This window comes from Salmo trutta, chromosome 38 (assembly GCF_901001165.1).
Source record: "Salmo trutta chromosome 38, fSalTru1.1, whole genome shotgun sequence".
Classification (NCBI taxonomy): Eukaryota; Metazoa; Chordata; class Actinopteri; order Salmoniformes; family Salmonidae; genus Salmo; species Salmo trutta.
This window is the reverse complement of record NC_042994.1, coordinates 15,724,212-15,748,620: the sequence shown is the minus strand read 5'-3', so window position 1 is coordinate 15,748,620 and position 24,409 is coordinate 15,724,212. Positions and strand designations below refer to the sequence as shown.

The 24,409-nt window shown below is 40.8% G+C and overlaps 1 protein-coding gene across 2 annotated transcripts in view; it reads left to right on the top strand.

Annotated features, from left to right (window-relative positions):
• The first annotated feature begins 3,443 nt into the window (after positions 1-3,443).
• The window catches only part of LOC115178405 (testis-expressed protein 2), a 65,066-nt gene continuing 44,100 nt past the window's right edge, over positions 3,444-24,409 (top strand). The window contains exons 1-2 of one of the 2 annotated variants that reach the window (XM_029739581.1): positions 3,444-3,652; positions 4,421-4,510. The gene's annotated coding sequence lies outside the window, so the exon portion shown is untranslated. Of the gene's footprint in view, positions 3,653-4,417; positions 4,511-24,409 lie in introns of both variants that reach the window. The other variant, XM_029739580.1, reaches the window with a different exon arrangement.

The following is a 24,409-nucleotide window of genomic DNA, read 5'->3' as shown; positions in this document are numbered from 1 at the left end:
CCTGTTTGATTTCAACTGATTTTAACATTCTGCCATAAAGAGCACATGTTCAACTTAATAAAAAACAAGTTTTCCTATCTCAAAAGGTTAAATAAATAAAAATGATTATAGTAAGTGCCTATTAAGTGCCAAATAAAGTGACAGGGTTGACTGTAACAGGCTTGACTGTAACAGGGTTAACGATTTCATCTTAAATCAGCCATGAATCCCCTTGTGACAAGGGGAATGGAAGCTTGTTGTGTACAACAGGTAGGGGCAATTGAATGCAAGCGTCACCCAAAAAATGTAAGTGTTAAAACATTTCTAGCCTATCTATGAGTTACAGGGTTGACGTGTTATGCTCGACCCACTCAATTATCCATCACAAAACACCAGAAAATAGCCGAAGAGTGGAACCAGCCCACCTGCTTTTCCAGAGGATTGAATAGGTCACATTCTAAATGTAATCCGTCAGTTACTAGTTACCTGTCCAAAATTCTAACCAGTAACGTAATTTATGGATTACCTTAACTCAGTAACATAATTGGATTACTTTCAGTTACTTTTGGATTACTTTCCCCTTAAGAGGCATTAGAAGAAGACAAAATGGATCCATCAAATGTATTTTGTGTGTCATCACTCGCTCAGGTGGAATGAAGTTATGCTGCGTTTGTAACCAAGTGAGAAGTGCGAATTTACCACATACGACTGGGAAAAACCCACTTTAACGACCCTCCAACTGGTCATTACTAGTGGGAAACTCGTCTATCCTGAGCTCCCACTTCTTTCACATGCTGACTTCTGACGTCACCGACAAGAAATTACCTTGATATCAGCATTTTCTGCAGTTAAATGCAACAAAACATTATTTATAAAAAGCAATCTATTCATATGGTTTTGAACACTATAATTTGTTTACAAGCATGATAGCTGTAATTTTAGTGTATTAGTTTACACAGCTTGTTGGCCATTAGCTAATCAGTGTTTCTCAACGAGTTCAAAGTACATGAATGCATCCAACTGGTATTTACGACTTCACAACTGGTAAATTCCTACCTCCCACTTGATTACAAAGCAGCAATTCACTTGCACCTTATTTCAATGCTGAATTGAATGTCATTGAGAAAACAGGAAGGTGTCATAACTTATTTTTTTCCCCTGCAAACACCCTTTCTGAATTTTAAAGTAATCAAAAAAATTATCATCTAGTCTTTCAAAAGTATCTGTTATCTGATTACAATCTTTTTTCTGGCAGCGTAACCAATTACAGTTACAGTTTTTTGTAATCAGATTACATGTTACTACCCAACCCTGCTTTAACACTATTATTTGACTATTAGATGTTCAATGTTTCTTTTAGGCAAAAAATATTTAAACAGGAATAGTTTTACCATATTAAAACAAGAGTTCAGTTCATGTAACAGGGTTGACCATAAAATGAGGCACAGATTCCTTAAAACTAATCACTAATCACATTAAATAAATGATAATCTTCAGAAATGACTGTCAATGCAACAAAATGACTAAGGCTTTACAATGATGGTGAATACTTGGATATATTTGGGGGTTAAGTGGGTTACAAACTTCCTGGAAATCACAGAGGATGCATTGAGGGATATTTGAAAATGCTGGATTTTGGCACTTGAGCAAATCTTTATCCAAATAAAAAATTCTGATTGATTGAATTCTCCATGTGGTCTATATTAAAGGGCACTTCATTGAAAATAAGGGGGTTTTAAAATGTAATATTGGTGCACAATTTCTACTTAAAATATCAAAAGGTTCTCATTTCGTGGAACAAGCCAACTGCCCACTACATTTCCTACATTTAAAGAAATTTATAGCAAAAAAAGAAAAAATAATAACTCAATATTAGGATGGTGTTACTAATGTTTTGTATACTCAGTGTATATTTGTATACTCAGTGTATATTTGTATACTCAGTGTGTATTTGTATACTCGGTGTAGCTTTACTCTAGCTCAACTTCTTCCAGTGTGAAGTAATTGGTAACTTGGTAAACTATTTTTATACTCTTAGATTTGTAAAATTAATTTGAAATAATCAATCATTTTCATCTATTGAAACTGACATAATACAAAATGATTTGACTGATCCTGAGATATACATAAGAAGACTACAGTTGAAGAGTAAAGTACTATTTCAATAACAGTGAGCGGGGCTTGACAGACTTGAGAAGCAGTGAGGACTTATTAAGGGAATAAATGAAACAAAAGACTAACATTACATTTATTCTGTGTCACAACTCATTACCATAACCCCACTGGGGAGTTGGTAGGCAGACAAACGTCATCACACTGCAGATTTCAGATACTGTGCCAACTGCCATGTTTCTGTCTGGGCAGAATTCTCTTTCATCTTGTCTGCATGCAAGGGGCTTAGTGATTTAATTTAGAATACTTTGAGTTTGTAACTTGTCTTGCTTGTGGTTCTGTCTTTGAGAGATGAAAGATACAGAGTTAGGAAGGAAGTGATTGAATTGATTAGACGTCTTGAACAAACAAGGTATGGTGCAGTTGTTTCTCAACACTGTTTATTGTTGGTATTGCCTAGTATTCTATAAGAGTTTGAATAGAGTCTGTGATGAATCTAAACATAGTCTAAATGTAATTTGTATAAAGTAAATATGTGCATTAAATGTAATGTAGCTCGATTCCAGAGATGATTTTCTGTAGTGGATACAAACATGTCCCAAATGTATTGGGGGAGTAGCAACAGTTATAAGTCATTAACACTAGATGGCGATGCTTTCATTACCATGCAAGCCTTTAATTCAAATAATTCAACTTCAAACTAATTGCACTTTTCTCAACCAAGGACAATCTTAAACTGTGTGAACGTCATAAAATGGTTGAGGTGAAAAAAATCCAACTGTGATTAAATTACATCAGGATCTTGATAGTATTCAATACCACATCAACGTCAGGACCATCAGCAGGTTTACATTTTTTTTCAAGATAGAATCCCATTATATTATATAAGAACAAGCAATTCCCACAAAAGTTATGTTTATTTTTCCAATGGATTCAATGACACAAATAATAATTTACTCTTTGAAATCAAGAAACTCAATGATGCATCATTTCAAGTGAATGCTGTGCATTTAGTGTGCGTGTTAGTGTATTTGATGGCTAGATAGTCAAGAACAATTACTGCTTCTTTTTTGTAGTATTATGAGACAATCCACAGTGAAAAAATCCGGAGACCAAAGTTACAAAGTGTATCTGTGTGCTCCAACTGTGCTCCATTTCTAACCTATAAAGGCCAATGTCATTTTCATTGAACATTTGTCGTAACCTTTTTATCTGTGACATGTATTTCAAGTCCATTTTATAGTCCGAAAATAAAAATTAAAACAATCCCAAAACTTCTGTATAATCAATCCCCGAACGGGTTCGGGTTGATGATCCTACTTATCTACTTTGATTACTCTAGCCTTGGAAGACGTTAATGGGGTTTTTTTCACTCAGGAACTTCTTCTTCCAGCAGTCAGCTGTCAACAGGCTGGGCATGAAATTAGGCTCAGACAACGACGCAGTACTTGGAAGTGATAACAATACAACGTTTTGTTACTGTCCTGCAAACTGTTCATATCCATTCTGTGGATTTTGTGATCCTGCTCGCTCGCTCGAGAGATTATGAACTCGGGACACGGTAAGCTCTCGCTTGTTTAGGCAAAAACACACCTCTTTATCGGAGTTTCAGTTTTGACACCTTTGACTTTGTTGTCGAGAAATTTCACGTAGCCAGCGGTTTGCAAAGATTGTTTTTCACAAACGACTTCGTTGTTATTTTTGTAAAACAAACCGTTTCGAGCAGGGGTTTCACAAGAGTGAATGTTGAAATGTAAAAGCGAGAGTTGTTTTGAGACAATTAACGTTAGCGAGCTAGCAACTAGCTAAGTTAGCTAGTCATTAGGTTTAGATGCATCCCAAACTAAACTAGGGAGCTTGCTAGGGCTTTGGTTCACCCATAGCTAAACGCTAGCGAGTTACTGTTAGCTGGCAAAGCTAGCAGTGTATGCATAGTTTATTATGCAACATAAACTTACTAATCGATACAACATTGCCCGTGTTTCCTTATAGTTAATAACGTAAGCAGGAAGTTGCTTTCATATGTTTTAAACTGTCCTTTGAAGCAACTAAAAAGCCAGATGGGTAACGTTAGTCATTGCATACGTACATTAGCTAGTTATACTGTTCTGGCCAACATTTATCTCAAATGCAGACTGTGGGTAAATTGGAATACATCTTTGGAAACATTTCTCACCTGAGTGAATGTTTGAGTGATGACAACATGATGAAACTGCTTAGTAACACAGCAAGTCCAATGTGACGTTAAGTTAGTGTGTGTGTTGTGCGATTGCACATTTTTGATGTGCAAAAATCTATATGACCATTGCTGATTTGTTCTCTTTAGCAGATCATTGAGCACTATGGACATGTGAGAGTCGACTCTACATGAATGCAGACGCTGAGGCGATGCTGGATTGAATGGCACTGAGGATACGAGGTAAGCACTTTGCCAGTAAATTTGAACTGATCATTGATCCGTTCTCTGACACAACTGACCTTTGAGAGAGAGAGAGAGAGAGAGGGGGAAGAAAATAAAAGATAATGAGAAAGAGAGACACTGATTTCTGTAGCACACAGCCTTTATTCTATTGGAAAAGATTGAGATGGCAGCAGCAAAGGACAGGTTCTAGGCGAACCATAATAAGACAGACAGGGCTCGTGGTAATGACTGGAGCAGAATGAGTGCAATGGTATCAAATGTGTTTTGATGCCATTCCATTCGCTCCTTTCCAGCCATTATTATCAGCCGTCCTCCCCTCAGCAGACTCCACAGATCAGTATGTCTCTTTTCAGCCCAAACGAATACAAGCAAATAAACGTCGTCACTGACATTTACTGCTGCTGAGACGAGGGCAGAATGCCCTCTGCTGTTAGTCTTTTTGAGCGGACCTGAGGTATTTGTCAGGTACTTTGAAATGTATTTGACTAATTGGCCAAGTGAAAAGTAAATGTCTGTCTGTGGCTGCCATTCAGCACTGTGATAAAATAAACAAGACAAATAAACAAGTCCTGTGAAGTGATTGTTCAACCGTTTTCCTTAAACAAATATATCCCAAGAAAGACTCAACAGTTTTGGTTTAGCAACGCTTTGCACTTCTTGTAGGCCTAGGCTTGGCCTTCCTATTTTGTATATACAAGGTGTATTTGTTTTCCATGGAGTTTCCCATAAGCCTATGTGTAAGGGCTTATCTGTTTGTGCTATTGATCATATGTTTGTGCTGTTGATCATTATGCGATGTCCTGATAGTGTGTGCGAAACTTCTCAATCGTATTTCACCATGGTAACGGTTTGGGTACAGTGTCATTGGTTAATGATCCACTGTTGGTTGCACTCTTTTTACACTGCCCTCTAGCATGAGTCATTTCAAGGGGCCTCCTCATGTGTACTCAGTACAATATTGTACTATGTGCTAGGCAAGCTACCGTTAGGCAAATTTTGAAATCAAATTCTACTAATTTCGTCTCTACATCCTCCTAGCCTAACACTAAGGCTATTAATAGAATTGCTCAGTGTTTTAGTCAAAAGCACTTTCCCCACATCCGAAAACACCATCCACACAAGAGACATGGCCTTGTTGTGTGAAATTCTCTGGATTTATGTGTCGAGTTATAACGTGTGAAAGCGAGAGAATGGTTAGAGTGCCGAAGCACCTGTTTACGACTCACTAAGCTTAGCCTAATTTGTGTAGCAGGTGCATCAGAAAGAGAAGTCGCGCTTGTCTATCTACAGCAAAACACCGGAGGCATAGTGAATTGGATGTCTGTTATAGAGGTCGACCGATTTATGATTTTAACGCCGATACCGATTTATTGGAGGACCAAAAAAGCCGATACCGATTAATCTGCTGATTTAAAAAAAATTTTTTTTTAACATTTATTTATTTGTAATAATGACAATTACAACAATACTGAATGAACACTTATTTTAACTTTATAATACATCAATAAAATCAATTTAGCCTCAAATAAATAATGAAACATGTTCAATTTGGTTTAAATAATGCAAAAACAAAGTGTTGGAGAAGAAAGTAAAACTGCAATATGTGCCATGTAAAAAAGCTAACGTTTAAGTTCCTTGCTCAGAACATGAGAACATATGAAAGCTGGTGTTTTCTTTTAACATGAGTCTTCAATATTCCCAGGTAAGATGTTTTAGGCTGTAGTTATTATAGGAATTAAAGGACTATTTCTCTCTATACGATTTGTATTTCATATACCTTTGACTATTGGATGTTCTTATAGGCACTTTAGTATTGCCAGTGTAACAGTATAGCTTCCGTCCCTCTCCTCGCTCCTACCTGGGCTCAAACCAGGAACACATCAACAACAGCCACCCTCGAAGCAGCGTTACCCATACAGAGCAAGGGAAACAACCACTCCAAGTCTCAGAGCGAGTGACGTTTAAAACGCTATTAGCGCGCACCCGGCCAACTAGCTAGCCATTTCACATTGGTTACACCAGCCTAATCTTGGGAGTTGACAGGCTTGATGTCATAAACAGTGCAAGAGGCTGCTGCTGCCTACCATCGATCAGTCAGACTGCTCTATCAAATCATAGACTTAATTTTAACATAATAACACACAGAAATACGAGCCTTAGGTCATTAATATGGTCAATCCAGAAACTATCATCTCGAAAACAAAACGTTATTCCTGTTACATTGCACAACCGTCAATGTTATGTCATAATTACGTAAAATTCTGGCAAATTAGTTCGCAATGAGCCAGGCGGCCCAAACTGCTGCATATACCCTGACTCTGTTTGCAAGAGAAGTGACACATTTTCCCTAGTTAAAAGAAATTCATGTTAGCAGGCAATATTAACTAAATATGCAGGTTTAAAAATATATACTTGTGTATTGATTTTAGAAAGGCATTGATGTTTATGGTTGGAGCAACGTGTACCTAAGCGATTATATGCAACGCAGGACAGGCTAGATAAACTAGTAGTATCATCAACCATGTGTAGTTAACTAGTGATTATGATTGATTGTTTTTCAACAGCCCCTGAACAAGGCAGTTAACCCACCGTTCCTAGGCCGTCATTGTAAATAAGAATGTGTTCTTAACTGACTTGCCTAGTTAAATAAAGGTCTAAAAAAATTAATAAAAATCGGCCAAATCGGCGTCCAAAAATACCGATTTCCAATTGTTATGAAAACTTGAAATCGGCCCTAATTAATTGGCCATTCCGATTAATCGGTCGACCTCTAGTCTGTTATACAGTAGAAAGGAAAATCAAAGCAAGCCTTCTGTTTCTGTCAGGCAAAAGCTGCCGTGAAACAAATCTGTTTTGATTTTCCTCTGGTAATCGTGGCGACTGTTCACTTTGAGCACATTGGCACATGTGGTCGTGAGGTCGAAGTCTTAGAAGGTCTCACGTTAATTTTAGGCCGGAGAGCGACCCCCCTACATAACAAGTTAGCAGAAAGCTAACTGATTTGAGTACAGGCTGAAATGTTATGTATTTTTTTCAAGCCAAACATTCCATGCTTGTTGTTTAACTTTGGTGACTGATCTCCATCTATCCTGTTTTGCAATGTCATAGAACAGGTGTGTGTAGGCTGTTTCTTCACAGTGCAGAAGCCTCCCTGTAGAATGCTGGTAATACCACACTGCGGTGTGTTATTGTGCGTTAGTGTCGTGAGACTGGGAAAATGTGCTGCTTATCACAGTTTTATGCTGGGCCTACGGATTACACCCTGTTGACTCGGCACCTGTTCATGGCTTTGCCCCTGACTCACTACTTGGCCACCTGCTCACCTAAATATTTCCAAGATGTTGGTCTATTTTTATACTCAAGCTAATTTCTCATCCTTCATCAGTCACCAAATTACCATTCATACCATTTTGTAATGGCTCTTTATTATGGTTGCACATTTTGGGGGTATTCAGAGGTGGAAACTTTCTGTGGGAATTAACGAGAATATATGGGAATTAACAGAAATATATGCAAATTAATATTAATACCATTTAAATTGAGATGTTTTTTGCATTGGATATATTTACCATATCATATGGAGACAGAAACATAAACCTTTTACCTTATCATAAGTAGACATAATTGCAAATGATTAAATCCTTCCAATAGAGAGAAAAAAACTATTTAGTAACTAATTGAACTTTAATTAAATGAGCTGACTCTTCACATGGGATGATTTCACTGAACAACAAAAGAAAGGGAATATTGAATGATCCCCAATGATCCATTGCATCTCCCCAAAACATTTTCAACATACATCTGTAAAATGATAATCTAGAAACTAAATCTTTGGTTGTCTTCCTCTCAGGCTTTCATGTCTTCGCCCTGGACCTCCTCAATGTCCACCTCTTGAACATCAGACTGAGGCCTCATCTTCACTGTCACTTTCCAACCTTGAGGATGGCTCATTGTCAGGCTCAAAAAATCTAACATTTTCCCGGATGGCCACCGATTTTTCAACCTTTGTATTGTTCAGCCTGTTGTGTGCTTTGGTGTGTGTGTTCCCAAACAAGGACCAGTTGCTCTCTGAGGCGGCTGATGATGGTGGGATTTGGAGGATGATGGAGGCAACAGGGGAAAGAGCCTCAGATCCACAAAGTCCCTTCCACCAGGTGGCTGATGAGATATGTTGGCAAGACTGCCATATTGCATCTCCATCCCAAAGCCCTTGCTTGGAAGTGTATTTTGCCAGACTGCCAAGAACCTTGCCCTCATCCAGGCCAAGGTGGCGAGACACGGTAGTGATGACACCATAGGCCTTGTTGATCTCTGCACCAGACAGGATGCTCTTGCCAGCATACTTGGGGTCCAACATGTACGCTGCGGCGTGTATTGGCTTCAGGCAGAAGTCTTCACACTTTTTGATATATTTCAGAATGACCGTTTCCTCTGCTTGGAGCAACAGTGAAGTGGGCAGGGCAGTACAGATTTCTTCTCTTACATCTGCAAGCAGAGTCTGAAAATCAGACAGGAGTCTGAAAATCAGACAGGATGGCATTGTCTCCCTCAATCCGTGCAATGGCTACTGCTTTAGGTTTCAGGAGTTTCAGGCTGCTTACCACTCTCTCCCAAAATACATCATCCAGGAGGATCCTCTTGATGGGGCTGTCCATATCGGCAGACTGTGATATGGCCATTTCTTGGAGAGACTCCTTCCTCTCCAGGAGACTGTCAAACATGATGACAACACCACCCCAACGGGTGTTGCTGGGCAGCTTCAATATGGTGCTCTTATTCTTCTCACTTTGCTTGGTGAGGTAGATTGCTGATATAACTTGATGACCCTTCACATACCTAACCATTTCCTTGGCTCTCATGTAGAGTGCATCCAATGTTTTCAGTGCCAAGATGTCCTTGAGGAGCAGATTCAATGCATGAGCAGCACAGCCAATGGGTGTGATGTGAGGGTAGGACTCCTCCACTTCAGACCAAGCAGCCTTCATGTTCGCAGCATTGTCTTTCACCAGTGCAAAAACCTTCTGTGGTCCAAGGTCATTGATGACAGCCTTCAGCTCATCTGTAATGTAGAGACCGGTGTGTCTGTTGTCCCTTGTCTGTGCTCTTGTAGAATACTGGTTGAGGAGTGGAGAGGATGTAGTTAATTATTCCTTGCCCACGAACATTCTATCACCCATCAGCGATGATTGCAATACAGTCTGCTTTCTCTATGATTTGCTTGACCTTCACTTGAACTCTGTTGAACTCTGCATCCAGCAAATAAGTAGAAAAAGCATGTCTGGTTGGAGGGGTGTAGAACATTCAGAAATCTCTTCCAATACACATTGCCTGTGAGCATCAGAGGTGAACCAGTTGCATACACAGCTTGAGCAAGACATTCATCAGCATTTCTCTGACTACGTTCCTCCATTGAGTCAAAAAAGACCATGAGCTGTTGCTATCGATAAGGTGTCTGATTCATCATTTTCACCTCGAATAGATGTAGAGGGACTTTTGTCAGAGGTTGCTTGTTGTGAGCACTGAGGGAACTTTATGCACTTGGACAGATTATTCTGCATCTTTGTTGCATTCTTCACATATGATTTGGCACAGTATTTGCAAATGTACGCAGTTTTTCCTTTTACATTAGCTGCAGTGAAATGTCTCCACACAGATAGTGCCCGTGGAATTTTCCTGTAAAGATTAGAAAACAATTTGTGAAACAAAACCCAAATACAATTAATTCCATGTACAGATAAATAGTTAAGCAGTTAGATTAAACAACTCCTTTGTGAGATACATGTTTTAAAATGAAACAGGTGAATGTTATGGAAACGGGTGAACAGGTATGGAAACAGGTGAATTTACCTCAGTTAGCAGGCCCAAGCAAGCTAAAACCCACATGGTAGCAGAAACTAACTATCAGAAATTGTTAACAAGTTAGAAATGATTTAAACACACTTTGCTCTAGGCTACTATTTACTAGTTAACAAAAATCATGTATGTCATATAAAATATATTCATCCCACCCAGTATTATAATCAAAACTTACCAGAAAGTATGTAGTCCTTGGCTCAGACAGTGTAGTAGTGTGGGCTCAATAGCATCTCATTGCTGTGCAAGATCTTGAGAATCAGCTGTGATGGAAGAATGCACTGTGCATGCAGAGGTTTGCAATTCCATTGAAATTAGGGATAGTTTAATCAAAATATGCCACAAGACCTAGAATTGCCTTATGTGTATCCCACAAAAAGCTTCACTGTTATAAGCTAACTTTTTTTAATGAATATAAGCAAAATTCCCTTAACTTCCCATGGAAAATTTCCATATAAAATTCCGGAAATTTACCGGAAAGTTTCCGACACTTTGCAACCCTACTCTTTATAGAGCAGAGCACTGAGTTGTTGACTATAGTTGAGCCCACACTACTACACTATAACTTGACTATAACTGTAGTGTTGTGTCTTGTTGCGTCATGGTCCATGTCACAGGTTAGCCGTTTAGAGGCCGTAACAGGTGTGGCAGAAAGCTGAGCAATTGTGGAAACTCACCACGTTGCCCTGCCACAGTCGATCAAGTCCAACAGGCTCTTTCTATCAACCCAAACATGTCTATGCAAATACAGGTCGAAGCTGGTGAAGTTTAGCTCCATGCTCCATTGTTGTTATTTTTGATCTAAACAGATTTGACTGGGATTAAGGCAGGAGGGCACAATAGTTCAATAAACAGGCTTTTCTTTTGGCCTTGTTTCCCATTGCCCTAAGTATCCTCAAAATGCACTCTTATCAGATCAGACAGACAAGTTGTAGCGTTAGGCGCTTAGGCGAACTGAATCTTCATCTGCAGTGCAACCCAAAACAAATTATGTAAATCAATCCCCCTTATCAGTTTGTCTCTTATGAGGAAAAATATTTATCGATGTTTCACAGTGACTCATCATTGTGATTTGTGCATTTGGAATGTGCTCTGTGGAATGGAGGCATAATTGTCAGTGCTTGAGTAATCTTTTTTAAAATATTTCTGATGCTAGTTGTCGGCCGTTTCTATCACCATTATTCTCCTCTTGGCAAGACTGACGTTCTTCCAGGGAGACGGTGGGCTTACCCAGATGAAAATGTAGGGCCTTATGATTTCGGCAATGCGGAAAACACGGACGGAATCGCGGAATTTGGTAATAAAAATTGAATCAACTGTAATATGTGGAATATTGCAGAATTTTCCATAATTTGGCTGAAATTGCAACAACAAAAAATCAGCAGTAGGCCTAATTATTGTAGTAACCTAAATTATTTCATAGTTGTAAAATTACAGATGAGTAGGCCTAGAGAAATAATTCAATTTTCGATTGGGGTGTTTTGAGAGGGGGGTCGGTCGTGCCTGGGACCTTTACGTCACCTCACAACTTGGCTGTCACTTTGAGAAACATGTCGAAGAGGCCGTCTGAGAGGGCCAAGTTGTAAAAAAACGTACAAATTTGACGTCAACATACTATTGATTGGACCCGTAAAAATACGTGTGATGACCACTTAAAGTCTAAATCCCATGTGAAGAACAAGGAAAAGCACAGTGCCCCGTGTGTTTGACCAACATTGCCATTCTACAGAAGATCCGTGGGAAGAAATTTGACAAGACAACAGATGCAATGGATTGCAGCGTTCTAAACATTGTCATTGGTGAGTTAACTTAACATCCTATTATTATACCGTTGCAATAGCCCACATTTACATTCTGCAGTGTGAATTGCACGCATGCAAATTGTGATATTCCAAATGACGATCTATCGTGGTGAAATATAGAGATGCATAATGTCAGCAGCTGTCTGCCTCTCCATCTAGCTAACTATTGCTGTATCTATATTGTCTTTACACTTGAAATTTAAATAACACTTATTTTGTTACAATATTATTTTAGGTTAAAACATAATTCAAGTTTTTCCTTTTCTTTCATTGCAGGTGTTGAAAACCAGTACTTTCTGGTGATGTCATTTTCATGGACAGATGCGTCTACTCAATGTTTTCCCAAGCTATACTAGCCTCCCTCCTCATCAACGATCTGAAACTGAATGATGCCTGGGAAGTGGTCACAGATGATGCCTCCTACTGCCTGAAGGCATACAAGGAGGTTCTGAAAGGAGTGATGCCCAACAGTGTCCATGTAACCTGTCTCTGCCATGTCATCAATCTGGTGGTTGAGACCTGGCAGCACTAGAAATATGTCTCTGAAGTTGCATCACTTGTGACATGGATGAGATCTGTCTTCAAGAAGCCTGCCAGAAAGAGAAGATAGGCGAGCTTCCTCATTATGGAGTTTGTGCAGGCCAAGGCACCTCCTGAAGCTGTGAGCTCCAGATGGAATAGCTGTTTTGAGGCAGTGAAGTACCATGCAAAGCATGTTCATCTGTACAGAGTTTCCCAGGCAGTCACAAACATCCTCATCCAGCTGGAAACAGAGAAGGTTGCTGCATTGTTATCTAGATTCTTGCATTACTTTTTTTCATTTATAATGAAATACTTAGTAGAACTCTATTGAAGCACTTGCCTTGATAAAAAATTGTACGATGTTATGTTGCATCATAACAAATGTACTGTTATATCTTATTAAATTGTTGACTTTTTATTCAATCACATTATTAGACACTTTCTGATGATAAAATTTGCATAAATCGTGAAACACAGAATTCAGAAAAATCTTTGTGGAAAAAATGGAATTTTGGAAAGAAATTTACAGATTTCATAGAGCCCTAAAAATGACAGACACGGTCGAGCACATTTACAGTAATGTTGATCATTGTCTCTGTCAAACTCAGGCAGCTTCTGGTGAACAACAGGGATTTATAGTCATATTCATTGATTGAGAGGAGGTGAGTAGTTGCTCAATTAGGCCCACTTTTCCCACATGCCTCACACGGGGCACCAAGAGCCTCTGGAGGAGCCCCTATACAAAGATCAGTGTGTACCGATGGACGGACGGGTCGGACGGTGGATGTGGTGGGTCTAGAATGTCTCACTGGGGTGTCACTGTGGACATCTGCTAAGATGGCTCTGTCTGGACAGTAGGGCTGACCCCATTTAGTCGATAGGCGGTTGGTCGACAGATTTCTTTAGTCGAGCAGTAGTAAAAATAATGGTGTACAGGACACCTGTCTGAGTGGACTAAACCATTGTGGAGGCTGTGGGGATGGCACAGTCTTTCAATCTTAAGACATGCATTACTGAAATTTGTATATGGTTCTATTACATAAGAACAATGGTGCAATGTTAATAAAAAATTATATTATTTTATAACAAATGCGCTTTCTCCCGTGTTGGATAACGGTGGTTGTTCTGAAACATCAGTGCGCTGCTGAATTGACGCCTTTTCCTAGACCATGTTGCTATGTGTATCATAGCAAAGTTAGCCAGCATATTGGTGTTGAGAACAATGCGGCGGAGGCAGCAGCAGAGTTAGGAGACAAGAAAACAGCCCTTGCCTTAATTGTCTAAAAAAAGTGAGGAGAGGGGAAACTCCAACTTAAGGTCTATAATCAACAACCTAACTGTTAAATGTGCCTGGCTTTATAAATCATCCATATACACTATATATACAAAAGTATGTGGACACCCCTTCAAGTGAGTGGATTCGGCTATTTTAGCCAAAACCTTTGCTGACTGGTGTATAAAATCGAGCACGCAGCCATGCAGTCTCCGTAGACAAACATTGGCAGTAGAATGGTCTTACTGAAGAGCTCAGTTACTTTCAATGTGGCACTGTCATAGGATGCCACCTTTTCAAACAGTTCATCAAATTCGTCAGCCCTGATAGAGCTGCCCCGGTCAACTGTACGTGCTATTATTGTGAGGTGGAAACATCTAGGAGCAACAACGGCTCAACTGCGAAGTGGTAGGCCACACAAGCTCGCATAGTGCGTAAAAAAAATCATCTGTCCTCGATTACAACACTCACTACTGAGTTCCAAACTGCCTCTGAAAGCAACGTCAGCACAAGAACTGTTCATCGGAAGCTTCATGAAATTGGTTTTCATTGCCGAACAGCCGCACACAGGCCTAAGTTCGCCATGCCTAATGCCAAGCGTCGGCTGAAGTGGTGTAAAGCTCGCCGTCATTGGACTCTGGAGCAGTGAAAACGTGTTCTCTGGAGTGATGAATCACGCTTCACCAGTCTGACGGGTGAATCTGGATTTGCTGTATGTTTGGAGAACGCTACCTTCCCAATGCATAGTGCCAACTGTAAAGTTTGGTGGAGAAGGAATAATGCTATGGGGCTGTTTTTCATGGTTCAGGCTAGGCCCCTTAGTTCCAGTAAAGGTAAATCTTAACGCTACAGCATACAATGACATTCTAGATGATTCTGTGCTTCCAACTTTGTGGCAACAGTTTGGGGAAGGCCCTTTTCTGTTTCAGCATGACAATGCCGCCGTGCACAAAGCGAGGTCTATACAGAAATGGTTTATCAAGATCGGTGTGGAAGAACTCGACTGGCCTGCGCAGAGCCCTGACCTCAACCCCATTGAACACCTTTAGGATTAATTGAAACGCCGACTGCGAGCCATGCCTATTCGCCCAACATCAGTACCCGATCTCATTAATGCTCTTGTGGCTGAATGGAAGCAAGTCCCCGGAAAACACTTGTTTTCCGTTAGAACAGCCACGCTGGTGTTATAATTTATTTAGTGTGTGTATACTGTTCCAGATTGTCAGAAAAATAATATTTATAATAATAATAGCCAAATAACCCTCCTTTTTCTTGATCTTCTTCGTATTGGTATTATTACTATTATGATCATCATTATAATAAGTAAGCTAATGTCATTATCATTAGTATAGCAGCATTGTATAACCACCATTGAGCTGTAACTTACTTAGGCATTTATTTCAATACTTACAATGCATTTGGAAAGTATTCAGACCCCTTGACTTTTTTCACATTTTGTTACATTACAGCCTTATTCTAAAATGGATTCAATTAGTTTTTTCCCCCTCATCAATCTACACAATACCCCATAATGACAAAGCAAAAACTGATCACATTTTACGTAAGTATTCAGACCGTTTTCTATGAGATGTGAAATTGGAAACAGGATGCACCTGAGCTCATTGACTATTGTTGATGTTTCTACAACTTGATTGGAGTCCACCTGTGGTAAATTCAATTGATTGGACACAATTTGGAAAGGCACACACTCATATAAGGTCCCACAGTTTGTTATAACCAATTTATTCATGTGATTGTGATACGCAATAGGTCAGGCCCTATTGGTCACGTGCATGCAATGCATTCATGTGTCACGTGAAGAGAGCAAGGGTTGAGTGAAGAGGTAATGTTTTTCCTAAACAAATGAGGGATTTCAGTAACAGTCAGAAATGGCTGTAATTATGTTGCAGCTTCAGCAACACCGACAGCGCGATAAACACTGTTCTGTTAAACACTAATGTTCTGTGGTGGACGCTGCAGCAGGGAGCAGAGACAACGGGTGCTAGTCAGTCACTTGCTGTCATTTTATATTTTGACAGCAAGTCTGAGCCTGACATGGCACAATCAAATCAATTGCGGTCAGACTGCCTTTAGTCATCTGTGTGTCTTCATTTTTTTTATCTAACCATGCGCTTAGCATCAGACGACAAGCTCAGTGGATATAGTTGATTTGATTGAAACACGTCTATATATGGAAACATACACATTTGAAACATTTTGATTGGTCTACTGGACAGCAACTGAAGACACCCGGCTAAGACTTTTGATCAAATTGTCCATTCTGTTAACAGGCCCATGCCTCCTCTGGCATTTGGTCAAATTATTTCAATATGGCAGCTTTTAATTTTGTCTTCATTGCTCAGTGATTCCTTATACTCCTGAGAGCACTCTTGTCTTCTCCCCAGGTGTCTGAAGACAGTTGTTTGTGCAGACAGGGTCAATAGCCTCTGATATTCCTCAGAAGTAATGACCATTTTATAGTAACATGTCAACCTGTCAGCTATGAAAGATAACCGAGGTGGGTCAGGCATAGTCTCTGTACCTAGCAACGGGCACGTCCATCATCCCTACCTCCAGGATACAATGACTTGTTTACCAGGAGAAACAGGGCTGATACAAGGAGGGTGGGAGGGAAATAAATATAGAGTATAAATGTATTCTTTCCAAGCCAATGTCTATCGCTTTTAAAAACATATGGCAAGGCAAACTGTGATTGGTTGCGTCAGGGCTTGAGTTCTGGTTTCGAGCCGAAAGCAGACCGAAATAGAGATGTCTCATATCAGAAAGCCGAAGCACAGACAGATGGACTGTCATTTTGGACCCGAGCTGTGGCATTCCAGCTTTTCCAGATCCTCCAGTACAAGTGGCCGCTACGTAAGTGATTAGTCATGGATATTTCTTGGCAGCTCAGCCCGTTTGACCACATTAGTCAATTTCACTATCGATCAAAGTACTGGAGTTCATCATTAACAGTCAGTTTAGCTATGTCTAACCCCTTTGGTTTCTGCTACATACAGCGTTATTAGCAGTGCAGTATCACAAACTATTGATTGTTCCTCATTTTCTACAGTCTGTCTAGCTAGGTATCAGTTCTTCTTCAGCACTGTTGTGTGCTGTAGTGTACGGTTGCCTTGGAAGTTAGCCGTTGTGGAACTATGTCGAAGTGGCAGGAAAACCCAATTACTTGACAGATAAGGCAGCCAGGCAGATATCCGGCATGCGTTGTCTGCCAAGGAGAAAAAAACATCTGCAGAACCCAGTTAGGCTTTCACTTTCTTAGGTGTGTGTCTGTGTGTGCACACTTTCAGTTGTATGCGACTGTGTACCACTGTGCGTGCCTCCCGAGCCATGGCCTGTTCACTCCGCTACCATCTAGAAGGGTGAGACAGTACAGGTACATTAAAGCTGGGACCGAGAGACTGATAAACAGCTTCTCTCCAGGCCATCAGAATTAAACCGTCAACACTAGCCGGCCTCCGCCCAGTACCCTTCCCTGAACCTTAGACTGTCACTAGCCGGCTACTACGCGGTACTTTACTCTGCACCTTAGAATCAGCTGCCCTATGTACATAGTCCTTGAACACTGGGCACTTTAATAATGTTTACCTACTGTTTTACCCACTTTATATTTATTTAGTGTATTCTAGTCAAGGCTCATCCTATATAACTACTGTTGTACATATATTTTCTATTTACATAACGTTTATACTCGAAGGCTCTACGCTGACTTTAAAAAAAACAATATATATATATTTTTTCAATGATCACGTGTGCCCCTAATTTGAAAAATGTAGGGGTACACAAAGAAATTTAGGAGCACAATTAAAAATATTTGCGCTAACAAGCCGTTTTATTTGTAGTTATGGTGTACAAGCATAATGCTCATGAATCTGCGCTCGGTGTATTCTCCATGGTACTCAGGGGTTGGGGTACAGTGTAGTAATCATTTCAACAACTATCGCGTAAATTAAAGTTCCAGATATTTAGGTGCAGATGTGAGTAAAATGGTCGCACTTTAGAGCCCTGATACTGTCTATATACACCATTCACATACATATACAGTACCGATCAAAAGTTTGGACACACCTACTCATTCCAGGGTTTTACTTTATATGCACTATTTTCTACATTGTTGAATAATAGTGAAGACACAAACTATGAAATAACATATGGAATGATGTAGTAACCAAAAAAGTGTTCAACACTGATGACAGCTTTGCACACTCTTGGCATTCTCTCAATCGGCTTCATGAGGTAGTCACCTGGAATGCATTTCAATTAACAGGTGTGCCTTGTTCAAAGTAAATTTGTGTAATTTCTTTCCTTATTGCGTTTGAGCCAATCAGGTGTGTTGTAACAAGGTAAGGGTGATAAACAGAAGATGGCCCTATTTGGCGAAATATCAAGTCCATATTATGGCAAGAACAGCTCAAATAAGCAAAGAGAAATGGCAGTCCATTACTTTAAGACCTGAAGGTCAGTCAATCTGCAGTCGCAAAAATCATCAAGTGCTATGATGAAACTGGCTCTCATGAGGACCGCCAGAGGATAGGAAGTCCCAGAGTTACCTCTGCTGCAGAGGATAAGTTCATTAGAGTTAACTGCACCTCAGATTGCAGCCCAAATAAATGCTTCAGAATTCAAGTAATAGACAGATCTCAACGTCAACTTTTCAGAGGAGACTGTGTGAATCAGGCCTTCATGGTCGAATTGCTGCAAAGGAACCACTACTAAAGGACACCAGTAAGAAGAAAAGGCTATCTTGAGCCAAGAAACACAAGGAATGGATATTAGACCGGTGGAAATCTTTCCTTTCGTCTGATGAGTCCACATTTGAGATTTTTGGTTCCAACCGCTGTGTCTTTGTGAGATGGATTGTAGGTGAACGGATGATCTCCGTATGTGTGCTTCCCACCGTGAAGCATGGAAGAGGAGGTGTGATGGTGTGGGGGTGCTTTGCTGTTGACACTGTCAGTGATTTATTTATAATTCAAGGCACACTTAACCAGCATGGCTATCACAGCATTCTCCAGTGATACGCCATCCCATCTGGTTTGGGCTTAGCGGCACTATACTAGTTTTCAACAGGACAATGATTCAAAACACACCTCCAGGCTGTGTAAGGGCTATTTGACTAAGGAGAGTGAGTGCAGCATCAGATGACCTAGCCTCCACAATCACCCGACCTCAACTCAATTGAGATGGTTTGGGATGAGTTGGACTGCAGAGTTAAGGAAAAGCAGCCAACAAGTGCTCAGTATATATGGGAACTCCTTCAAGACTGTTAGAAAAGCATTCCTCATACATATCTTGTCTAAATTCATCCTGTGTGTGTATATGTACGTCTAGATTGCGTTTCAATTACTGTTACAGTAATGCAAATGTTTTTTTGTGTGTACTTGGACATTTTACTGCGCTGCTCGGAGCTAGGAACAAGCATTTTGCTGCCCCCACTATAACATCTGCTAAACTGTTTACATGGCCAATAAACTTTTGTTTTGATTTGAGATGGATGCCCACAAAGCTTAGACAGGCAGGCTGCTGCCTGAGCTACGCATTGAACTCTCTTAAACAAAGCCAGGATTCTTAACACAGCTAGAAAACTCCTAGGTTTGCTTGAAGTTGAATATGATGAACTTGAGTAGGCTTTCTTATGTAACACCTGGTGTAACATCTGGTATCTGTATCCACAGCCAATTAGACACAGATCTGAGTTTTCCACCTCATCAGAATGAAGTTGTTTTGGAATCAGTTTCAGTTAGCATCTGAATAACAGACGCATCAAAATGTGTTTTATAACACTCAGGGAGTGCTTCGTCCAAGAGTTGTAAAATACATTGTTTTACCGTGCCAAAACGAGTAAATCCAGTCCGTTTTATACAGATGTCTGATGAAGTTCATATTGTTCCACTTGGTTCTAAAGTTGTTGGATTTGAAACATGTCCACCTTTAATTTATTGTCAACAGTGTCAGAAAAACATTGTACCCGTAAACTGTTTTACAGTACCACTTTCCAGTGCATAGTTCCCAGCCTGGTACAGCAATTAAAACTGCTCCAAGTTTCTAAGTCGTAACTAAGCTCCCATATCACAATAATTAGCCTATGTAGACCATGCCCCCTCAAACGAGAACTGCAATTGTTATGTCTGTAATTATAGCGTAAGTTCAAACGAGCTCAGCTGTGAGTGACAGCGTGAACACTTAGTTCAACTTGGTAGTCAGTAACAGACCCAAAAGGCTCTGGGTGTTGGCTCAGCCACCGGGAGAAAAAACTAACATTGCAGCTTACCTGTAGCCATAATGGATGACTGTGGCAACAGCCAAGATTGTCTAGCTGCGTCGGTCATGTAACCAGAGCAGTGGAACAAGATCACTGTGTGGCGGGCAGCGTAGCAGATATGTCGCTGTCAAGGCCGTGTAGCTCATTCAAAGATAATGAGGGCCTGTTTAGGAAGTTGAGTGGCGGTTAAGTGAGGAGTGCATTATTTATCATGGACGTCATGAGGGGTCAATGAACCGATTATAGCTCACATTGATTCAGCCTAAAGTGTGCATGTTAAATCCTTTCCCCTACACTGGGGCCATGGAATTCTGAAAGTGACTTAGAATGGGAACCCTGATTTGTCATTATACTCTTCCATTTAATCAAACACGTTTTTATTTGTCACAGGCGCCGAATACAGCAGGTGTAGACCTTACTGTGAAATGCTTACAAGCCCTTAACTAACAATGCAGTTTTAAGAAAAGGGGATTAAGAAAATATTTACTAAACCCCCCCTCTTCCATTAACACATTGTGCTGACTGGTAACTCTGGCAGTTATTGTCTGAGGCGTGAAGTTTAATTTGCCCTTTGGCCCGGACAATTAAATCTGCCATCAACACTGGGCTGCTTTCAGAGGGAGAAAATACACACTGTGTGTGGGCAAGTGCCTGTTTCTGTGAAATTGTATTGTTCTTTTGAAAAGCTGAATCAAGTCAAATTTTATTTGTAACATGCGTCAAATACAACAGGTGTAGACCTTACTGTGAAATGAATACTTACGAGCCATTAGCCAACAATGCAGTTCAAGAAATGAAGTTAAGAAAATATTTACTAAATAAAGAAAGAAATGAAATAAAAAGTAACACAAAATAACAAGGCTATATACAGGGGGTACCAAGTTAATGTGCGTGGGTACAGGTTATTCGAGGTAATTTGTACATGTGGGTAGGGGTAAAGTGACTGCATAGATAATAAACAGTGAGTAGCAGCAGTGTAAAAACCAAAGGGAGTGTCAATGTAAGTAATCCGGTTGGCGATTTGATTAATTGTTCAGCAGTCTTACGGCTTGGGGGTAGAAGCTGTTAAGGAACCTTTTGGACCTAGACTTGGTGGTACGGTACCGCTTGCCGTGCGGTAGCCGAGAGAACAGTCTATTACTTGGAGTCTTTGACAATTTTTTGGGCCTTCCTCTGACACCACTTAGTATATAGGTCTTGTTTGGCAGGAAGCCTGGCCCCAGTGATGTACTGGGTTGTATGCACTACCCTCTGTAGCGCCTTACGGTCAGATGCTGAGCAGTTGCTATACCAGGTGGTGATGCAACCGGTCAGGATGCTCTTGTTGGTGCAGCTGTAGAACTTTTTGAGGATCTGACAACTCATGCCAAATCTTTTCAGTCTCCTGAGGGGAAAAAGGCATTGTCGTGCCCTCTTCACGTCTTTCTTGGTGTTTGGACCATGTTAGTTTGTTGGTGATCTGGACACTAAGGAACTTGAAGCTCTTGACCCTCTCCACTACAGCCCTGTTGATGTGTTTACGTGTTCGGTCCTCCTTTTCCTGAAGTTCATGATCAGCTCCTTTTGTCTTGATCACGTTGAGGGAGATGTTGTTGTCCTGGCACCACATGGCCAGGTCTCTGACCACCTCCTTATAGGTTGTCTTATCATTGTTGGTGATCAGGCCTACCACCGTTGTCATAGGCAAACTTAATGATGGTGTTGGAGTCGTGCTTGGCCACGCAGTCGTGGGTGATCAGGGAGTACAGGAGGGGACAAAGCATGCACCCCTGAGGATCAGTGTGGCAGATGTTGTTGCCTGCCCTTATCGCATGAGGGTGGGCCATCAGGAAGTCCAGGTTGTAGAGGGAGGCGTTTAGTCCCAGAGTCCTTAGCTTGTGATGAGCTTTGAGGGCACAATGATGTTGAACGCTGAGCTGTAGTCAATGAACAGCATTTTCACATAGGTGTTCCTTTTGTCCAGGGGGGAAATGGCAGTGTGGATTGTGATTGCATCATCTGTGGGTCGAAAGTTTCTGGGGCGTTCATGTGAGGCATGACCAGCCTTTCAAGCACTTCATGGCTACTGACGTGAGTGCTACGGGACGGTACTCATTTAGGCAGGTTACCTTCACTTTCTTGGATACAGGGACTATGGTGGTCTGCTTGAAACTGTAGGTATTAAACTCGGTCAGGGAGAGATTGAAAATGTCAGTGAAGACACTTTCCAGTTGGTCCGCGCATGTTTTGAGTACACGTCCTTGTAATCCGTCTGGCCCTGCGGCCTTGTGAATGTTGACCTGTTTTTAAAGGTCTTGCTCGCATTGGCTACGGAGAGCGTGATCACACCGTTGTCCAGAACAGCTGGTGATCTCATGCATGCTTCAGTATTGCTTGCCTCGAAGCGAGCATAAATGGCATTTAGGACGTCTGGTAGGCTTTATTACTTACATCTTGAAACCAATACCCTTGGCTTGCTATAGAAATGTAGTGCCCTATATAATATTTTTTATGTTTTTGTCCTAATTCCATTTTTGTTTTTCCAGGTTTAAGTTTTTCACACTAATTTTATGTTTTTAGTCCAAAACAATACTTAAACCATATCAGGAGACCACTTTTGAGGTCTGGGAGAAAAATCTATGAAAGTGATATAATTCTGCCAGGTAGGCATAGGCTACTTTGTAGTTAACATTTCATTGAGAAGGTTTTTGGGAAAGCCTTTCCATCTACCAGCAGACGGTTTTAGTTTTTTGTGTGAAAAGAAACATTTGCACCAAAGAGAACTAACGGCTACACAAAGTGTAGACTAGACACACACACTGACGGGCGTTCATGTACCGTTTCAGAACGTTGCAGGAAAATACGAGTCACTGATGCATTTTGTTTGTGTTTTGTGATTAACTTAGGCAAATTCAATGACTTTTCGAATAAGTTCAATACATTTAGGGCTCCATCCGATCCGCTTTAGGCGACGTCCGCATGGAGGTTGTTTTGGCGGTATCGAGGGGGAACAGGCATTGCAGCGGTCTAATCCACAAGCGGCTCCTGTCGTTAGAGGACATTTGCCATTGGCTGCACTGAATCGCATTATGTGAAATCCCATGCAGCCTTATTTACATGTTAGAACACTGGAATGTGAGATGTAATCTACAACTCCATTAGGCTGATAGAAATCCTAATTATTTAGTTAAAAGATTTTTCAATTTGATCTTAATTATTTCTATATAGGCTACATTTTCTCGTTCTGAACTTCTAACACGATTGGGTGATCACCGATGTGGGGTACTCAACGATTTGACCGCTTCTATGCAGTTCCCCCTCAGACGCCGCCAAAACATCTGCTATGCGGGTTGGTGTCTGCTATCGCCATGTAACGCTTGCCTACTAAATTCAATAAAAAAAAATGTATGGTTGAATTCCGTTTTTAATGTCTGGATTCTGTGAATCCGTCCCGTGTTTTCCACAACGCAGATTTTATAGGGCCCTAGAAATGGTCTGACGAATTCACCTGCAACCTATATCTTTACCCTGAGACACAGACTTCGGCTCTGTTGTGTTCCTACATATCCAACATTACTAGATACACTGTAGGCTTGGAATGCCAGCGATACGGATGTTTTGGAAGATGCATGTAGAGAGACAAGTCAAGAGCATGTTTTTGGGGTTGTTAACCTCGAGTGACGGCTTGTTTTATGTTAGCATATGGTCAGGGTCGTCACGAAGGACCAGTGAACCGTACCGGAGGCCGCTGGCGAGCGAGAAGAGAACGGACATCCTCCAGCTCTCTCTCTCTGCCCTTCTCGCTCTGCCTCTCTTTCTCAACCTCTCTCTCTCGGTCTCTCGCTCGCTGATGGGAATGTCATGAGCACTCTCTCTTTGCCTCTCATACTCTCTCACATCTGGCATCCTGCACTAGGCTAAGTGCCCTAAGTCTTAGTGGGCACTGGGCATGGCGTCACATACTGGACCCATGCCAGCCAGCCCCTTTCTCACTGAAAAGAACAACTGAACCACAACAATACCAGAAATGTTGTTTGGAATGTATCGGAAATCTATTGAACCTTTTTATCTGTGTAATACTGTAGCCATTTGGAAACAAATAGGCTACTGTTATGTAAGTAGCAGCTCAGACATGGGATAGGCTACCGTTAGGCCTGCAGCATGTTTGTTAATGCCTTTGGGCTTTT